Source organism: Balaenoptera ricei, chromosome 3 (assembly GCF_028023285.1).
Source record: "Balaenoptera ricei isolate mBalRic1 chromosome 3, mBalRic1.hap2, whole genome shotgun sequence".
In the NCBI taxonomy this organism is placed as follows: domain Eukaryota; kingdom Metazoa; phylum Chordata; class Mammalia; order Artiodactyla; family Balaenopteridae; genus Balaenoptera; species Balaenoptera ricei.
The window spans coordinates 105,578,009-105,597,222 of record NC_082641.1 but is presented as its reverse complement, the minus strand read 5'-3'; the positions used below and the strand labels follow the sequence as shown (position 1 = coordinate 105,597,222).

The window sequence follows — 19,214 nt, the reverse complement described above, 5'->3', positions numbered from 1 at the left end:
ATATATGAAAAGGGTAATTAACGTGGTAAGCTAAACAACAGTGAGACATACAAGAACATGTTTGGTTAATTCAGAAGGTCTCATCAGATGCTTCTTTTACTGAAGCATCTGTGTAAAATTATGTGATGTTCTATCAGGCCCTGTAATTTACAAAATTACAGTCTTGCCAACAAATTGGTAAACTCTGGCTTATCTGTCCATAAGGAAGAATATGATCTTGAGACCAAAATCTAGATAGATTAGTATCATCAATAAATGAACTCTTCCTAGCCTTAGTAAATTATGAAAAATATATTCTGACACTAAGTGCCTAGATTCACAAGATGCTCTTTTAGTATAAACTAAAGCCATGTATTTTTGCAAAGTCTGTCACCATCATTGTTCAATTTACACCAAACATTAAAGCAAATGGGCCACATTTTAATTGTTTGCTACATCTGATTTTCAGACATCTATCTATGTACTGTGATGACAAATTGATGTGATGTATAGAATGAAATCTGGAGGACTAGACCACAAAATATTGTCAGTAGTTGTCTCTGGAAGCTGGGATTATATGTGATCTTTATTTTGCACTTTATATTTTTCTGTTTTTTTTCTTTTTCTAAATTTTTTTCAATGAGTATGTTTTACTTTTATAATTAGAAATAAATAAATAAAAGTTACTTTAAAAATATAATGCATTAGTAGCGGAATGTTGACCAAAGCTGCTTGTTTAAATATGTCTTACTGAATGGAAACAAATACCACCCCATAATAAGAAGTGCAGAAAAAATAATGCATTGGAAAGATTAATACCACAAACTATGCCAAGCATTACCTGGGAAAATAAAAGTTTTAGATGTTGGACAAATAAAATATATGACAATAAAAGTCATAAATGGAGCCTTAAACAAAAACTTTACTATTAAATATTGTTTAAATTTCCAAAAGACTCTGTCATGAGAGCATGTTAAATCTCTGTTTTAAAACCTTTTAAAACTTCAGTTAGAATATTTTTTTAGGTAAGGTCTATAGACTGAATGTTGGTGTCCCCCAGCCCCAATGGATGTGCTAAATGTGAATTAACCAATGTGGAAGGTATTTGGCCAGGGTGAGGGGGGGCAGGTTTGGGGAGGTGATTAGGCCTTGAGGGGGGAGCCCTCATGAGTGAGATTAGTGCCCTTATAAAAGAAAGCCCAGAGAGCTCCCTACCCATTTCTCACTGTGAGGACACAGGGAAAAGACTTCTGACGTGAAACAGGAAGCAGGCTCTCACCAGACACCAAATCTGCCAGTGCCTTGATCTTGGACTTCTCAGCCTCCGGAACTGCGGGAAATAAATTTCTCTTGTTTCTAATTCACCCAATCAATGGAATTCTGTTAGAGCAGCCTGAACAGACTAAGACAGCAAGGGTAAAATTTTTCTCTTTAGATCAGATTCTGAGGAACCCTTTCTGTGGTAGTTGTAAACGTTGTGGGATGTAGTACTGGCCAGTCGCCTGAGGTCACTGTGTCTCCATGCTTCTGAGTCAGGTGGGTCCACTCTCTCACTTTCACATGTGGGCAAGCTTTCCCAAATACACACACATTATCTGGCAGCCGTTCTCAAAGTGGGATCCTGGGGCACCTGAGGCTCCCTAAGACCTTTTGGGGAGGATCTAGGAAGTCAAATCTATTTGCATAATAATAAGACATTATTTGACTTTTTCCTTCTCATTCTTGCACTAGTGTACCACGGAGTTTTCTGAAGGCTGCATGTTAGGTGATATGGCAACAGTGTCAATGCACAAGTAGCTATGAGACTCCAGCTGCCTTCAATTAAACAAGACATTAACAGGATGTACCGATTTGGTCCCTCTCTCATATTTAAGAAAAATAGTTATTTTTCTTAAAAACATTATGTTAACATATGAGTTTATTATTATTTAATTAATTTTTCATTTTGGTTCCAATGTCTAACATAGTAAATATCAATAGATAAAACCCACATAAACAAAAACTCTTTTGAGGTCTCTATTTTTAAAATACCTCTAGAATCTGACCTCCTTTCAAACCCTTCACCACCACCCTAGTCCAAGTCACCATCTTAGCTTATCATAGATGCTCCTAAGTGGTTTTTCTGCTTCTACCCTGGCCTATCAGTTTAGATCATGGAACTCCTCTGCTCAGTGCCCTGCAAAGTCTCTGCATTTGACTTAGGGTAAAAGTCAAAGTCTTCATAATAGCTTAGGGTCCACTGAGACCCTCACCTTCATCTACCACACGCTTCCTGGCTCACTCTGCTCTCCTTGCTACCTATTACTAGAACACCAAAAGTTCCTGCCTCAGGGCCTCTGCCTGTCTTGTGCCTGTCTTTAGAATGCTTTTTTCCCTCAGTAGCCACGAGTTCCTACCCTTTAAGTATTTTGTTCAAATGTCACTTTCTCAGAAGGACCCTCTGTGATCACCATCATTTAAAATTTCTCCCCCCAACCCAGCCACTTCTGGTACTTCCCATCCCCCTCCCCACTCTGCTTTTCTCTATAGCTCACATCTCATATGACATTCTAAGTATGTTGCTTATTTATTTGTTTAATGTCTTCATCTCCTACCCCTGCTTCCCCCATTTGAGCTTCATGAGGGCATAAATTTACTCCCGTTGTTGTGTTCAGTTTTTTTATCTCTAGCCCTAGAACAATACCTGACACATAACTATGAGAGAATGGATCTTGGATTGTACCTGAAGAACTTCATTTTCTAATTCAGTTTCACAAAAGTGTACTGAAAACTAGCTATGTAAATGGCTCTGCACTTGGAGTAGTGGAGGTTGTGAAGGAAAACAAAACCGGCTCCTACTCACGTGGAAAAAGTTTCAAAGGAGGACTGAGGCACAATATGAAAAACGGCACATATGTAAGAAAGTTTCAGCTTTTCCGGGTTGTTACGTTAGAGTTGAATGTATGAAATAGGTACTAGGAAATTAAGGCTGGAAAATGCAAATTTGAGCTTAATTTTAAGAGATGCCAGGCTGAGGTTACCCATAATTATATATGCAACAGGAAACCACTGAGAAAGATTGAGCAGAAATTAACACGATGGGAATCGGGTTTCAAATGCTTAGTCTGCTAGCATGTCTAAGATGCATTGGGGCTGGAAATGCAGTTTAGAATTTAATATTACAGTGTCAGTGAGAGGGCCTGAAGTAAGTGAGAGTAGCCCTAGAAAGGAATGAAAAACCTTGTGTATGTTGAATAAACATAAATTGGCAAATGATTAGCTATAGAAGGTAAAAGGCGGTCACGGGGTGGGGACTGACGGTGCTCAGATTTGAAGTCTGGGTGGTGCTTACAGCATGTCCGAGACACCTTATGGATCCTTCAGTATGTCCTCTCGTGGTCTGATGTATTTGTATGTAAGGAGACATCAGACTTGTCCACAGATCCTCGGCAGTGAAAGCCAGCAGTGCCTTAGCTCTCAGTGCTTAAGGAAATAACCATCCTCTGTACACTGATATTAGGTGTGCAAGGACAGCCCAACACTGGAGCCAGGTTTGTGGCAGAGCTGAACAGAGCCAGATGCTTGGTGAAGTGGCTGAGGAGATCATCCGCCTTTTCTGTCCCTTGAGGTGCTTTACCAGATATCATTGCTGGAGCTGCATCTCACCCCTAGAAGTTGACAAAAATGTGCATGGCCATTCAGGGAGATACAATCCAACAACCTAGATTGAAGGCAGCAGCTCCTCTAACCTCTGAGAATTGCTCATCATCCTCACCTGTGAGAAAATCAGCATATTCTACAGTGGATAAGACGCAAGGCAGCCCAGAAAAAGGTCAGAGAAAGCCCCAGATATTTTCCAATCCCTTCCTTATCTACAGTTGGCCCAGGTTCCTTACGCAAACACCAAGAGATTAGTTAAATGCTCTGTCCAGTACAAACAAAACAAAACAAAACTATGTGGTTCAGAGACACAGAATGTCAAAAGACTTGATATTTACCAGGGAAACAGATTTATCTGTAGTAGCTTCCAGAACTTTTTCTTTAATAATTTTGTGCCTTCTAAATCAGCGGTCCCCAACCTTTTTGGCACCAGGGACCGGTTTCGTGGAAGACAATTTTTCCACGGATGGGGGGTGGGGGGGAGATTGTTCACACGGTAATGCCGGTGATGGAGAGGGATGGGGAGCGGCAGATGAAGCTTTACTTGCTTGCCTGCCGCTCACCTCCTGCTGTGTGTGCAACCCAGTTCCTAACAGGCTGCGGACTGGTACCGGTCCGTGGCCCGGAGGTTGGGGACCCCTGTTCTAAGTGATTTTCTTTATGTTTGTTAATTAAAAAAAAACAATAACCAAAACCAGTAAGCAATGTTTTATTGGGACACAACCACGCCTATTTGTTTATAAAGGAAACAAAACTTCAATCAGCTTATGGTTTACTGTTGGATTCACTGTCAGTGTGGGCTATGTGTCACTGACATGGTCATGGCCCAGTGCCCTGGAGTGTTCCTTGGCATTGCCAAACAGCCATTTCCCACTGGACTCACTTGGTCCTATTTCCTACTTCTGATACAAATCATCCCCAATTACTGCCTCAATTGAATGGAGTATTTGAGCTGTTCAAGACAATTTGACTATATCTAGAGCCAAAAGCAAAGAACCTAGTGTCTTTGACTCATCTCCAAATTTTGAAGTCCAATAATAAAAGATAACTCTGTGATTAAAGGGTTTATTATAGGTTAAGTTTAGTGCAATATATAATGCACTAAAGTTCTGTGCTCCCACTTCTCCCAGGCTATAAAGAGCTGTTGCTGTACATTCTTTGAAGAGATTTATTTTAATACTATACAGAGAAGCAAGGACTACAAGAGCTAGAAAGGACCTTAGAGGTCATATTGTCCTCATTCACATTGCATTTTATTTGCATTTTACAGTTGATGAAACTGAGGCTCAGAGAGGTAAAGTTATATTTTCCAGACTCTATAACAGGCTGGTAGAGGAGCCAGAGCTGGAATCCAGTTCTTCTGACCCAGTGGTTTTAAACTTTACTATGTTTACTATAGGATAATTAAATGATACTATTTAACAACATAACCTTCAAGTACAATAATTCATAAATTTCAGAAGAAACGTACCAGAGAATCTGTATCAGAAGGGGCCTTCAGAAGCATCCAGTCCCACTTCATAGTATGTCAGGAATCCCATTAGAGTTCACAGGTAGAGGATATTAGAGTAATGCAGCTGCTGTAACAAAAGAACCCACAGTCATTTAACAATACATGTGTTCCTGATTGGTGGCAGCTTCCACATGGTGACTCAGGAACCCAGGCTCCTTTTATCTTGTGGCCTCCTCTTGCCAGGGTTTTCATGCCCTTTGCATGCAGGAGGAGGAAGGGGAAAGAACAAATGGAGAAAGCTTCTTAATCTTGGTCTTGAGAGAATGTACCTCAATAGTTCTCAGTGAGAACTATTCACATGTCCCCATCTAGTTGCAAGAGAAGCTGGGAAATGTAGTCATGGCTAGACAGATGTCTCTGTACACTGTGGAAGAAAGAGTCATCTCTGACTTAGGCACCTCCCTTCAGCCAAATGCAAGCCCCTGGGGCAGAGTGCAGGTGTGAGCCATTAGCAGCCGACACTGGCACACCAGCCTGTAAAGGGGATTTAGGAAGGCACCCGTTGCATCTGCTACGGTCTACACTTTGGACCACTCAGAGCCACTTGTTTCTCATAGTAATGTCACTCCATCTGGTCGCAGGTCCTCCAACATTCTGGTTGGTGCAATTTCTGGTATTTATAAGAGAAGAGTTACTGGAACAAAGTACAACTCTGACTATTGCAGGTGGTCCTCAGGTTATGATAAATACAACCATGGATTCTTGTTCTTTCCCAGCATGAAGGGTGTCTGATATAGCCGGCTGGTTTTCTCAAGAGGCTGGGCTGTCTGGGGGACTCGGCATTGCTCTTCATCACTGGTGGTTAGATATGCAGCAGCAGCAGTCCTAGATCAGCTTTGTGGAGCGGGAGCCCCTGCTGGTGAACTCATGCATAACCCCCATTGATGGCTCTTCTGTTCATAAGCCAACTGTGGAAGGGCGGGTGTGGCTGAGGATAGAAGCTGGCTGACGTCTGCTGGGTGACTCTTCCCGTGCCTTGGTTGGCTAGTGCCTCACCTGCAGCCGACACTCCCTGGCGGACATTAACCGGTGCTTCTTGCCCACTCCCATTGATCCACTCCCAAGCTCTCTCCAGACTTGCTCTATGATCTTCCAGTCTTGCTCTTTCCCAGCCACTGACTGACCAGCCAGGCCATTTGCTAGTGCCCATGAATCTGTGAATAACTTTTCTGGGGGCCTGTTTTCTCTCCACACAAAGTAGATAACCAGGAGAACCATCTGAAACTCTACCCACTGAGATAATTTTCCTCCACCACCGTCTTTCAGCACAAGTGGGCTATAGTATACTAGTAGTCTCTTTTCAACGTGTATTCATATACCAAGAAGAAGATTTTTCCTCCTCTATCAGCTTGTCCTAGGAAAACTTTAAGAGGCTACAGCTATGAGCTGAAGGAAAAGTGTTTATGTAAGAGAAATGGAAGTAGTAGTTGTTCTGATCTACTTGTTTGCACAGCTTTATTATGCTTTGGGGATCTGCTTGAGCCCAGTTTCAGATGTACTGCTTCCAGCTTATGACGGATGCTGCTGGTGTACCCAATCTTATGACTTGGTAGGTCTGACCAAACCCAGCTTGTGGTGAGCAGCTCTAGTTTCATAGTCATTTGATGTCTCGTAATCAGATAAGTCTCTTCCAGGTCCCAATAGTGTGTCAGAAGCTGTTTTGTGAATGGTATATAGTTCTCTCCTACAAGTAACAAGGCCTTGCCCAAGAACCCTAGAGATCTGCCCTGCAATTCTCATATTTGGGCTTCCCAAGTATTTCACACAGCATCTTTATCTACCAGAGATACATCGAATACCCTAGAATCTTTGGGGTCATATGGCCCAAGAGGCAGTGCTTAGATCCACTACAGAGCCCTTTTCTACTCTGAGTCCCACTTAAACTGGTAAACTTCCTCATCACCCACTAAATAGCTTGGAGCAGTGTTCCCAAATGTCATAAATACTGTCTCCAAAATGCCTACCATGCTCTGTGCTTTTTTCTTGGTGGCAGGAGTCACAAGGTGCAGTGACTTGTCCTTTACCAGAGAGGAGATGTCCTAGGATGTACCAGAACACTGTGCCCTTAGAAACCTTGCCAATGTGGCAGCCTCCTTTATTTTTTTTAGGATTTTTTTCCCACCTTCTGAAGTGTACTTCAGCATCGCAGAGCACTTGCCATTTCCTTCTTATCAGGTTCACTTAACATCATGCTATCGATATAGTTGACCGATGTAAAATTCTGTGGAATGTCCACATGATCCAGATCCCTTTGGACTACATTATGACAGAGAGTAGGAGAGTTAAAGTAGCCCTAAGGCAAAGTTGTGACTGTATATACTATTATCCATTCCTTGTGAATGCAAACTTTTACTGATTCACCTTTCTGATGGGAATAGAAAAGGATATAGATGTCAGTTAGGGCTTTACACCACATACCAAAGTCTATGTTAATCTGTTCTAATAAAGGTACCACATTCAATGAAGTGGCATCAATTGGGGTTATTTGGTTGAGTTTCAGGTAGTGCATGTCATCTGCCACAATTAATTTGGTTTTTGAAGAGGTCAAGCTATTGAATCAAATGGGGGTATATGGGAACCATTATTTCTGTATCCCTGAAGTCCTTAATGATGGTACTAATGTTTACCATTCCACCTAGGATATAATATTATTTTTACATTATTGCTGTTCATTTTTTTTCATTTTTAACTTTTTGTTTTGAAATAACTACAGACTCCCAAGAAGTGGCAAAAATAGTCCAAGCATTCCTGTGTACCAAGCTTTCCCCTGTTTTCCTGATACATGTTAAATACCAGAGCCATTGCACAATTTAATGCAGCTTCTTCTACCTATATTTTGTCCTAGTTCTCTGCAGGTGAAAATCTTAGCAACTGCACCCCTACAGCAAGTCAAGCACTAACAATAGTTCACTCACTACCAATGACAGGGTTCTCATTGCCATCTAGTGGATGAGTTATCCAATGCCAAATCTAGATCCAGTTGGCTTCCTAGGACCACTTCTCTCACCAGCTGTCTTTCTTGTGAACAGAACCTAAGAAGGGAATTCCCGCTTAAGTGATCTTAAGGAGGAACCTATTAGGTGAAAAAAGTAGGGGACAGCAGGGGATGAAGTTCGGCAAAGATATGGCTTTAGGAGAAGTCTAATCTCAGCCTGATCCCATAGGAAGCCCTGAATCACGAATTGCACCACAGAAGTTGTGCCACCCAGAGGTGAGGAGGCTGCTACATCCTTTCATCACTTAGCCTTTGTCCACCGCCCTCCCCTGGGTGGGGGACATAACTTACCGCCACTGTCGCCGGGACCACTGCCAGGTGAGGAGGCTCCTGCCGGCCAAGGGCGATTCCCCATAAAAGGACAAAGGCCTGAGTCATGAGCAGCCAACACCCACAGCATCTGGGGGATGAATGCACAGCCTGTGAAGAGGCATATGGGCAGGGCCCCCAACAGCATCTGCTATCCCTCCCTGAGGAGAGGATACCGTTTAAAAACTGAATGATGGGGCTTCCCTGGTGGTGCAGTGGTTAAGAATCCGCTTGCCAATGCAGGGGACACGGCTTCGAGCCCTGGTCCGGGAAGATCCCACATGCCACAGAGCAGCTAAACCCATGTGCCACAACTACTGAGCCTGCGCTCTAGAGCCCGCGAACAAAACCTACTGCAGCCTGCACGCCTAGAGCCCATGCTCCGCAACAAGAGAAGCTACCGCAATGAGAAGGCCGTGCACCGCAACAAAGAGTAGCCCCCGCTCGCCGCAACCCCACGCACAGCAACGAAGGCCCAACGCAGCCAAAAATAAATACATAAAATAAATAAATTTATTTAAAAAAACAAACAAATCTGAAATGATGAGAAGGAGGCAGCCACAGGAAAATCTTGGGAGGAACACTGCAGGTAGTTCTGAGATGGGGACTAACTTAGCATGTTTGAAGTGCAGAAGGAAGGCCATTGCCAGGGGAATGGGGTGAAGGAGGAGAGGAAGGGAGAAACTGAGCTTGTGAGTCTGACAGAGCAGCACGACACAGGCAGCAGCTGGCTTTTACTCTGACTACCGCTTCCTCAAGACACTTTACATCTTCAAAGCATGTTAATGTTGTTTTTGCACTGAGAAAATTTGAGTTGGTGGCATGATTAGAAATGTTATTCCTTACTACTTAGTCATAAAAAAGAATGAAATGCCATTTTCAGCAATATGGATGGACCTAGAGATTATCATACTAAGCAAAGTCAGGAAAAGAAAGGCAAATACCATATGATATCACTTATATGTGGAATCTAAAGTATGACACAAATGAGCTTATTTACAAAACAGAAACAGACTCACAGACATAGAGAACAGACTTGTGGTTGCCAAGGAGGAGGGGGGAGGGAGAGGGATGGATTGGGAGTTTGGGGTTAGCAGATGCAAACTATTGTGTAGAGGATGGATAAACAACAAGGCCCTACTATATAGCACAGGGAACTGTATTCAATATCCTGTGATAAACCATAATGGAAAAGAATATGAAAAAGGATGTGTATATATGTATAACTGAATCACTTTGCTGTATAGCAGAAATTAACACAACATTGTAAATCAACTATACTTCAATAAAATAAAATTTTTAAAAAATGTCATTCCGGCTTTCGTTAAAAATATACAGCCCCACATCAGCTCATAGCTCATTCCGAATGTATCAGATCTCAGATATGAATGTATGAGCTCTTAGATATTACTGCTTTCGTGAATTTTTATAAGTTAACAAAGCAGGTCCAGTCTTGACCTCGGGTGTCTTATTTAACCCTTCCTAATTAGGCTATACTGAAATGAACTATCTTTGAAAGGGAAAACAGATTAGTCACACTACATGGCTTTCTTAAAATACTTCAAACACTGCACCTCTTGCTACTTCTATACCACACATTGATTTTTCCCCCTCTGCATTATCATCTGTCTTTCTAGTAGAAAGTGTTTTATAACTTTTCTTGGAGGTTAAAATGTCTCTAATAGGGAATTCCCTGGCTGTCCAGTGGTTAGGACTCTGCCCTTTCACTGACGAGGGCCGGGGTTCAATCCCTGGTCGGGGAACTAAGATCCCACAAGCAGCCTCGGCCAAAAAAAAAAAAAAAAGGCTCTCTAGTGCCTTACTGACCTCATTTATAAAGGTAACTTACCAAGTGCAACTAAACTCCTCTCCAGGATAGGTTGACCTTATTTCCATGTGCTCAAGCCTTGCTTGTGTGCTTCATTCACCCCAATATAAACTGTCTCGAGGGAGCCCCCTATTCCCCATCCACATATCTTTGATCCTAATCGGGGCTTCTCACCTGGGTTTATTTTCAAACAAGTTTATTTAACGCTTAATCTCCAATCCATCCTTTGAAGTGTTGCCAGATTAATTTTTCTCAAACTCTGTCATGATCATTAACATAACTCTCTATAGTAATCTATTTCGATCACTAATTTGAGGATTGAAAGTCCTCGATAAGCTGGATCCCTTTTCCTAAGATTACCTTCTTTTATTTCCCACCAGGAAACTTTTCTCTGCCAAGGATATTCTCACCATTCTGTAACTGCAGTGGCTTTTCCCTTCCTCATTGCCTCTATTTATGCTTTTCCCATGTGTAGAAAGTCCTTTCTAGTTCTCATTGGCTCACATCGTACCCGTCGCTCAAATCTGCATCCTCCTGGAAACCACCCTGACTTTGTTGACTCTCTAAAGCTTAGCTCTCTTCTAGAAGGTAGCATCAGTCGAGGACTGATCATCTAGTAATCACTTAGGATAAAATGCACCTGCGACTGCTTGAGAAAACTGTGATGCAAACATGACTTTTGTCTTCCAATACCTGGATGACAATGAACCTTGCTGTACCTGCAAAGTATTCTCTTAAATCTCCAGGAAGATCAAAGGATGAACAAATTACTTTTCCTGATCAAATTAAAAACAGAGTTGTCACAGCTCATTGCTGGGGGAATTAAGTCCGTCTGCCCCGTTTGACTCCACTGAAAGAGGACTCTTGGAAATTAGGGCTCGCTGTCCTCTGGACTTCACCCCATGTGCCTTTTTCCTTTGCTGATTTTGCTCTGTATCTGTAACTGGGCAGGACCCTAGGGGGCCCTCCCAGAACAGAACCTGCCCACCCCTGCATGTCCCCTGCCTGCCTCTTGTCTGTAGAAAAACTTTAGCCTCTTAGGCCTTCCCAAAATTCCAAAGAGTAAATTTAACCAGAGAAGTGAGAAAATGCAGAAAGAAAGGAAAAGAGTCAAGCAAGACAAAACAATAATCGTTTAGCCATTAAACCAAAGTCAAGGGCTATATATAATATTCTGAGCCATGTCCTTTGAGCTGTTTTGCAGACCCTGAAACCTCCACCAGGTGGAAGAAGTTAACTGTGTGCTGCCCACAAGCATGTAGAATCCAGACTTGTTGGAACCAGAATGTTGATGTTGACTCCCTGTTACCTCACCATGAAACAATCAGAAGAATGTCCATGAGCTGATCACACACCCCAGGACTCCAGCCCTCACCCTGTCTTTAAAAACCTTTCCCTGAAAACCTTCAAGGAGTTTGGGCCTTTTAAACACCAGCTGCCTGAACTCCTTGGTTGGCCTGCAATAAACGCTGCACTTTCCTTCACCACGACCCAGTGTCAATAGATTGGCCTGTCAGTAGGTTGGCCGGCAAGTGGACCCAAGTTTGGTCTGGTAACATACCCATTTGTTGTAATAAATCATAGCCATGTGTATGACTACATGCTGAGTCTTGCGTGTCCTCCTAGTGAATTATTGAAACTGGAAGTGGTCTTCGGGACCTCTAACACACAAGGCAAATGACCTTCAATGAGTGAATGAATAAACAAATTGTGGGGACTTCCCTGGTGGCGCAGTGGTTAAGAATCCACCTGCCAACGCAGGGGACACAGGTTCGATCCCTGGTCCAGGAAGATCCCACATGCCGTGGAGCAACTAAGCCCATGTGTCACAACTACTGAACCTGCACTCTAGAGCCTGTGAGCCACAACTACTGAGCACGTGTGCCACAACTACTGAAGCCCAGGCGCCTAGAGCCTGTGCTCCCAACAAGAGAAGCCACCGCAATGAGAAGCCCATGCACTGCCATGAAGAGTAGCCCCCACTCGCCTCAACTAAAGAAAGCCCCCTTGGGGGCTTCCCTGGTGGCGCAGTGGTTGAGAATCTGCCTGCCAATGCAGGCGACACGGGTTCAAGCCCTGGTCTGGGAGGATCCCACATGCCACGGAGCAACTAGGCCCGTGAGCCACAGCTGCTGAGCCTGCGCGTCTGGAGCCTGTGCTCTGCAACAAGAGAGGCCGCGATGGTGAGAGGCCCGCGCACCGCGATGAAGAGTGGCCCCCGCTTGCCACAACTAGAGAAAGCCCTCGCACAGAAACAAATACCCAACTCAGCCAAAAATAAAAATTAAAAAAAAAAAAAAAGAAAAAAAAGAAAGCCCCTGCGCAGCAACGAAGACCCAATGCAGCCAATAAATAAATAAATAAAAATAAATAAATAAATAAATAAATTGTAGTACATTCATACAATGAAATACTATTCAGCAATAAAAAGGAACAGCCTGAACTGATGAAATAGCAGCAGCACCAAAGCGGCTTATAGGTAGTGAAAACCATTTACCTGTGATCCAAATTCTTTAATCTGTATCAGCTATGTGGGTTGTGGCCTTTGATTACATTTGGACAAACTATAATGTTTAAGGAAGTTCTACATATGCTTCTTGCATAGCAGCACCTCCTAGACATGTTGACAGTACTTAGAGTGTGGTCCACACATAAGCCTCACCTGGAAGCTTGCTAAAAATGCAAATCTGGGGGCCCCATCTCAGAACCGTAAGAAATGTGGTGCAAGGAGGAGAGTAGCTCTTCACGGGCAATGAAAGAGGGGACAGCTCTTAAAGGTACTACCATCTACCTACAAGGAACAGGTATGATTGAATGGCTTTGGGGGGGAGGGGAAAGGGGAGCAGACGGGATCTAATGTGATTTCTGAGACCCAGAGAACCCAGAACACAGGACGTTATTAGGTGATGGTATTTACCAACGTTATATAACTTGTAGAAATAGTTAAGTCAGGAGAAAACAGTAGGCCTGAAAAGAAGAAGAGTGGGGAAGATAAGGAGCTCATCTGATGAATGTGAGGCTCCTGGTGAGACAATTATTTGAAAGATGCAGCTTGGAATAGAAATTCTAGCCTAGCCCCTAAAAGAAATTAGAGATAGGAATTTTTGGTTTTTTTCTTAGTGGTGCTATTTGAAGCAAAGACGGTTGATGAAAAGCATTCCTCTTCCCATTTGAGGGGATTTCCTATTTCCTGCTATTCCTATATTCTTCCTCTCGGGAAAAAGCTACTTTGCAACTGAGTTAGCCATGGTATGGCTAAAATTTAACTCCTAACCCAATCCATATGTCTATCCACAGGCCTAATAAGAATCCAAACATCGTTATTTAGTGTCACGCTAAGCGCTTTTATGTTCCCTAACAGACTGTTTACAACTCTATGAATGAGCTATCTGCAGCCTCATTTTCCAGATGACAAACTGAGAGAGAGGAATATGGTGCGTGGAGCTGCTTGAAGCCACACAGTTAGTAGTGAAGTCAGAATTCAAAGCCAGGTCAGCCTACCTGAAGTCCATGCTCTCGGAAGTGCTTTACTGATGGCTTTTAATTTGTCCCTAGAAAAGACATGTTTTCCTGTTTAAACGTGTTCTCCCTTGTTTTCTCTTTTTTAGTTTTCAAATTTTTACATATCAGATGAAATTGCTCTGGGGCTCAGTAAAATGCAAGGCACTGATGAGGGTACCCAAAGGGTTTAAGCTCCCCTTCGTTGATAAAATGCTCTATTTGAAAATTTTGTTAGTTTCAGAGGCACTGAAGAATTTTTACCTTATTAAAAAAATGCAAACCAACAAAACATTTTTAAAAAAAAGAAAAAAAGAAAAAGAAAGCTTTGTCTTTTTTTGAGTGACGCAACAGAGACCTCTTCTGGTCAAGAAGGAGAAGTCTTAGGCAGAGAACCAACTTGGGAAAGGTTAAGGTGGAGAGAACTGGTACAGGAGAAAATAGGATATGAAATAGGTTTCATAGAAGAGTTGACAGTTATGTTGGATATAAAACTCTGACAGCAGAACAGAGAGGAGTGCTTTCCACACATGCGGAGAAAAATACATGTTTGCTGTAATTTAAAAGATACGAGGATGTAAATAAGAATCATTTATAACTCCACTGTCCAAAACTAATATTGTAAACATTTTGATGCACTGGCTTCCAGCATTGTTTTCTGGTCATATGCATTCTTTTTATTCACACTGGGTACACCCTGACTTTTTCATCTAGCGTTCTATCACACACACTTTGCCACATTCTCCTTTTTTTCATTTTAACAGTTTTTAAGGAAAGTTGTATATAAGATTACTTTATTCTTGCATCTTCTCAATTGTTTATTTCTTACGTCTGCCCTTTTCCTTTCCTACCTGGAGAGATCTGACTTTATGTTCAAGGATCTTTTTGTGGTCTTTGTCCAGTTTTAGTCTAGTGACAAGCACCTTGCTGGGGAGAATGCCCACATGGACAGTTGTGCCGTTAGCCTCTTCTCGCTGCACTCAGTCAGTATAGGTGACATACTTCTTCCCGTAAGCCTGGGCTACGTTGCCAGTTTGCTGCCCTTTGCAGTGCCCTTGCATAATCTGAACTACCTCATCCTTTTGGATATGCATGGATTGAATACTGTACTTCTGTCTCAGCTCTTTGGAAAGAGGGGGAAGACATAATCTTCCTGTGAATGTGGGAAGGTACATTGACGTGCCTTTTCTGGTTCTTGCTTTGATCAGAAGCCACAAAGGGATTGAACTTCATTTTGGCTGCTGGTACTTCAGCAATGGTCAATGTTTTGGTCACATTCTTAAAAGAAGAAAGATGCTTTCTCAGCAAGGCTTTTATTGGTACATCACATAAAAGCCAGAGAAGTTTCAGGGAAGACTTTTGTACTGGTCCCCACATTGCTGGGGCCCCAGTTATGCACTGAGATGCACACAGCTTGGGGAGCGTAGTGCTGGCTCCATTCCAGCCGCTGCTCACCTTCTCTGCCAGACTCCCCTGTGTGGGGTACACCTATTCACCTGCTCTTGGTGGCCCCTCAGCCTGCCGGAAGCTAATCAGTAAAGGCCAAATATGATCACCTATATTCTCAGTATGTGAAAAATATATCCACTGGCATTTTTGACCCTGGAAATCCCAGAGATTTCCCAGTCACTGGGACTAACCCACCTGGGCCAAGATGCAGCATGATAATCTGCTCTCTTGCAAGGAAATTTACAGTCTTAAACTAAACCACAGTGGAATGGGGAGTTTTCAAAGGAGGGAGCCAAAGGTACAAATTAGAATTTACATTTAAGAGAGTGAAATTAGATGAGGAATAACCTGGAAGAGAATCACTTCCTGGGACGTAACTTAGGGGTCACACAAAATTAGAGAAAATTGAGTAGGACAGAATAATTGATACCATAGGGTGATGCGACTGTCACTGGGCCAGACCTCACAATTAGCACAATTGGATGTGAACAATATACTCAGGTGTTTTCATGAGGCAAGAACCAAGCACTGTACATTGCTCAGTGCAACTCTTTTCTTGAAGATTTTTTTTTTCAGTTTATTCCTAGAGATGTATAAAGATCCTACTCAAATGAGCTTCTGCAGCTCTAGGCACCCCTTCATAGAGAGCTGAACACTTCAGGATGTCCTGCAGCATTACTATTCCTTATTGCTATGAAATTGAGCCTCAGGTGTCACCTTGGATTTTAAATTCTAGTTGAGTGGTATAAACACAGAGAAGTATCTCGAATTTTAACTTAAAAATCTTGTTGATAATTATCCCATCACCAGCCAAATTTTCTTTTGTTTTCAATGGAAGAGAAAATAATGGAGAAATACTTGACAGGAACATAGTCCTGTCAATGCTTACTCTTGAGAAGAAGTGGGTTAATTGGCTCAGGTCTATTTTAGAGGCAAAGTTGGGAATTATAGGAAGCAAAAATCTTCAATTTATCCTAAATAGCTTTTAGAAATTCAGAACTGCTTTTTTTTTTTCTTTTCTTAAATTAGATGTATAAATTGTCCTCCTGGCAATTTCTCAAGTTTGGACTGAAGTGTGGGTAGAATGACATAATTATATAAATTATATTTCACAGTTTTCTTCCTCACATACCTTTATTTAGGCTCTAGTACTTGTCAGTTGAGGAGACAGATATATTCTTTTTGTTTTGTTTTGTTTTTGTTTTTGTTTTCAATTTATTTGCTTATTTATTTTTGGCTGTGTTGGGTCTTCGTTGCTGCGCACGGCTTTCTCTAGTTGCGGCGAGCGGGGGCTACTCTTCGTTGCGGTGCGTGAGCTTCTCATTGCGGTGGCTTCTCTTGTTGGGGAGCACGGGCTCTAGGCATGTGGGCTTCAGTAGTTGTGGCATGCAGGCTCAGTAGTTGTGGCTCACGGGCTCTAGAGCGCAAGCTCAGTAGTTATGGCACACGGGCTTAGTTGCTCCACGGCATGTGGGATCTTCCCGGACCAGAGATCGAACCTGTGTCCCCTGCATTGGCAGGCGGATTCTTAAGCACTGTGCACCAGGGAAGTCCAAGACAGATATATTCTAGTATCTCTTCTAGTTCCTTGGACTGGGCTTTATGTTCTCTTGAGAACTTGGATCTAAAAGACCACAGGATTCCTTAGAACAATTTTTAAAAGGCTAGAGTTTCACTTCCAGCATGACAATGTGAGGAGCTCTTCAGACTCACTACCAAAAAAAATCAGTAATAATTATAAAAGGACAGCCATTTAAAGTCTCTGGACATGGTCCTGGGTGCATACAGCAAATGAAGAAATATTTATTTAATGAAATCTCCTAAAGCTCAGTGAACCCTGAGGTGTTTGATCCAGGACCCACTTCTCCCCTCTCCCCTCCCAGCTCACCATAGTGGAAACTCTACTGCAGACTGGTGCAGCCAAGGGCACAGGGTTCCTCTCCCCACAGATCCCAGGCAGAGGGCTGTCTTCCCAGGCAGGGCAGGATATCAGCATTTCTCATCCTGACCCCAGCTACCTGTTTCTGAAGCTAAGTTCTATGCAAGTGTGGCCAAAAGGTGGGAGACTCCCTTTTTCTGCTCAGCCCCAATTCATGGGATGGAAGCTCTGCCTTGGGCACAGAGGCTCTGAGAACACTGGGGCCCTAATTCTCCTTGTCCCAGATCATAAGGTGGTGGTTCCACACTGGGAGAGACAAGCTGAGAAGACCTGAAGCTGAAACCAAGCAGGACCCTGCAGAGCATTCCTAGGTACAAAAGCCCCTCTGTGTCTCCCATTTCTTGTTTGTAGAAAAAGGCTTTGGTCTCCTAGGCCTTCCCCAAGTTCCAAGGAGCAGGCACAAGCAGTTATTAATTAGGGAAGTGATGGAATGCAGAAACACAGGAAAAGCAGTCAAGAAACAATAGTTCAGTGATAAAACAGAGTCCTAGTTCCTCCTCAAGGGATATATACAACAATCTGACACATATCTTTGAGTTGTTCTGCAGGGACAAAGACTCCCACCCAGGCTGAGGATGGTGACTACATGCTGACCACAAGCATATAGACCCCATACTGGTTGGAACCAGGTTGGTGATTAAGATTCCTGAAACACCACCCTGTTAACTACCACCAACCAATCAGAAGAAAGTCATACCCAGTGCAACCCTCACCCTGAATGTTGCCTTTAAAAACCTTTCCCTGAAAGCCATCAGGGAGTTTGGTTCTTCTGAGCATGAGCTGCCCATTCTCCTTGCTTGGTGCCTACAATAAATGCTGTATTTCCCTTCACCACAACCCAGTGTCAGTAAATTGTCAAGTGGACCCAATTTCTGTTCAGTATCACTTAAATTGTCTTCCTTAATAATTTACTTTATTTATGTTTTCTTTACTGATTTTTAAGTTGATATTAGATGGACAGCTCTATCTTTTTGTAATAGTTTCCTTGGTGCTGTTATCAGATATGAACACTTGGCTGAATGAAGCATAGCTTAGACCCACTATGGTTTTTTTTTTTTTTTTTTTTTTTTAAACAGAATCCACCAGGTATTTCGGAGGGAATTTATTTATTTATATTTTTTGGCTGTGTTGGGTCTTTGTTTCTGTGCGAGGGCTTTCTCTAGTTGCGGCAAGTGGGGACCACTCTTCATCGCGGTGCGCAGGCCTCTCACCATCGCGGCCTCTCTTGTTGCGGAGCACAGGCTCCAGACGCGCAGGCTCAGTAGTTGGGGCTCACGGGCCTAGTTGCTCCGCGGCATGTGGGATCTTCCCAGACCAGGGCTCGAACCCGTGTCCCCTGCATTGGCAGGCAGATTCTCAACCACTGTGCCACCAGGGAAGCCCTATGGTCTTTTTTAAAAAAAAAATTCTGGTAAAATATATATGACATAAAATTAATGATTTTTACCCTTTTTGAGTGTACAATTCAGTGGCATTAAATACATTCACCCTGTTGTGTAACCATCCATCTACAGAACTTTTCATGTCAACTGAAACTCTGTACCCTTTAAATGATAACTCCCCATTCTCCCCTCCTCAGTAGCCCTTGGTAACTAACTACCATTCTATTTTCTTTCTCTAAGAATTTGACTATTCTAGTTATTTCGTATAAGTGAAATCACACAATATTTGTCTTTTTATGTCTGATTTATTCACTTAGCCTGTTGTCAGGGTTCCCCATGTTAGAACATGTATCAGAACTTCATTTCATTTTATGGCTGACTAATAATCCATTCCATTACATTCATATACCATGTTTTGTTTATCTGTAGGAAACAAAATTTGCCACCCTAAAATGTCTCTGGCATGTGGATTATTTCAAGCTGAAAACAATCAAGGCCCAAAAGACTCAGGAAGAACTTTTGACCTTGCCCCTAAGTACCTAAAGGAATTTAGATAGAGGGCCTATTACAGGAATAGAGCTATCACCAGAGATGTCTGCAAAGAACATGAGCTAGATGTGGTGGGGGAAACTCTTAGAGATCACAGGCCACCCTGTGTCCCACTGCCTCTGCAGGCCCAGAGA

At 42.7% G+C, this 19,214-nt stretch overlaps 1 pseudogene; it reads right to left on the bottom strand.

Annotated features, from left to right (window-relative positions):
* Positions 1-14,555: 14,555 nt before the first annotated feature.
* LOC132363754 (large ribosomal subunit protein uL24-like) lies at positions 14,556-14,994 on the bottom strand (annotated as a pseudogene).
* Positions 14,995-19,214: the final 4,220 nt, after the last annotated feature.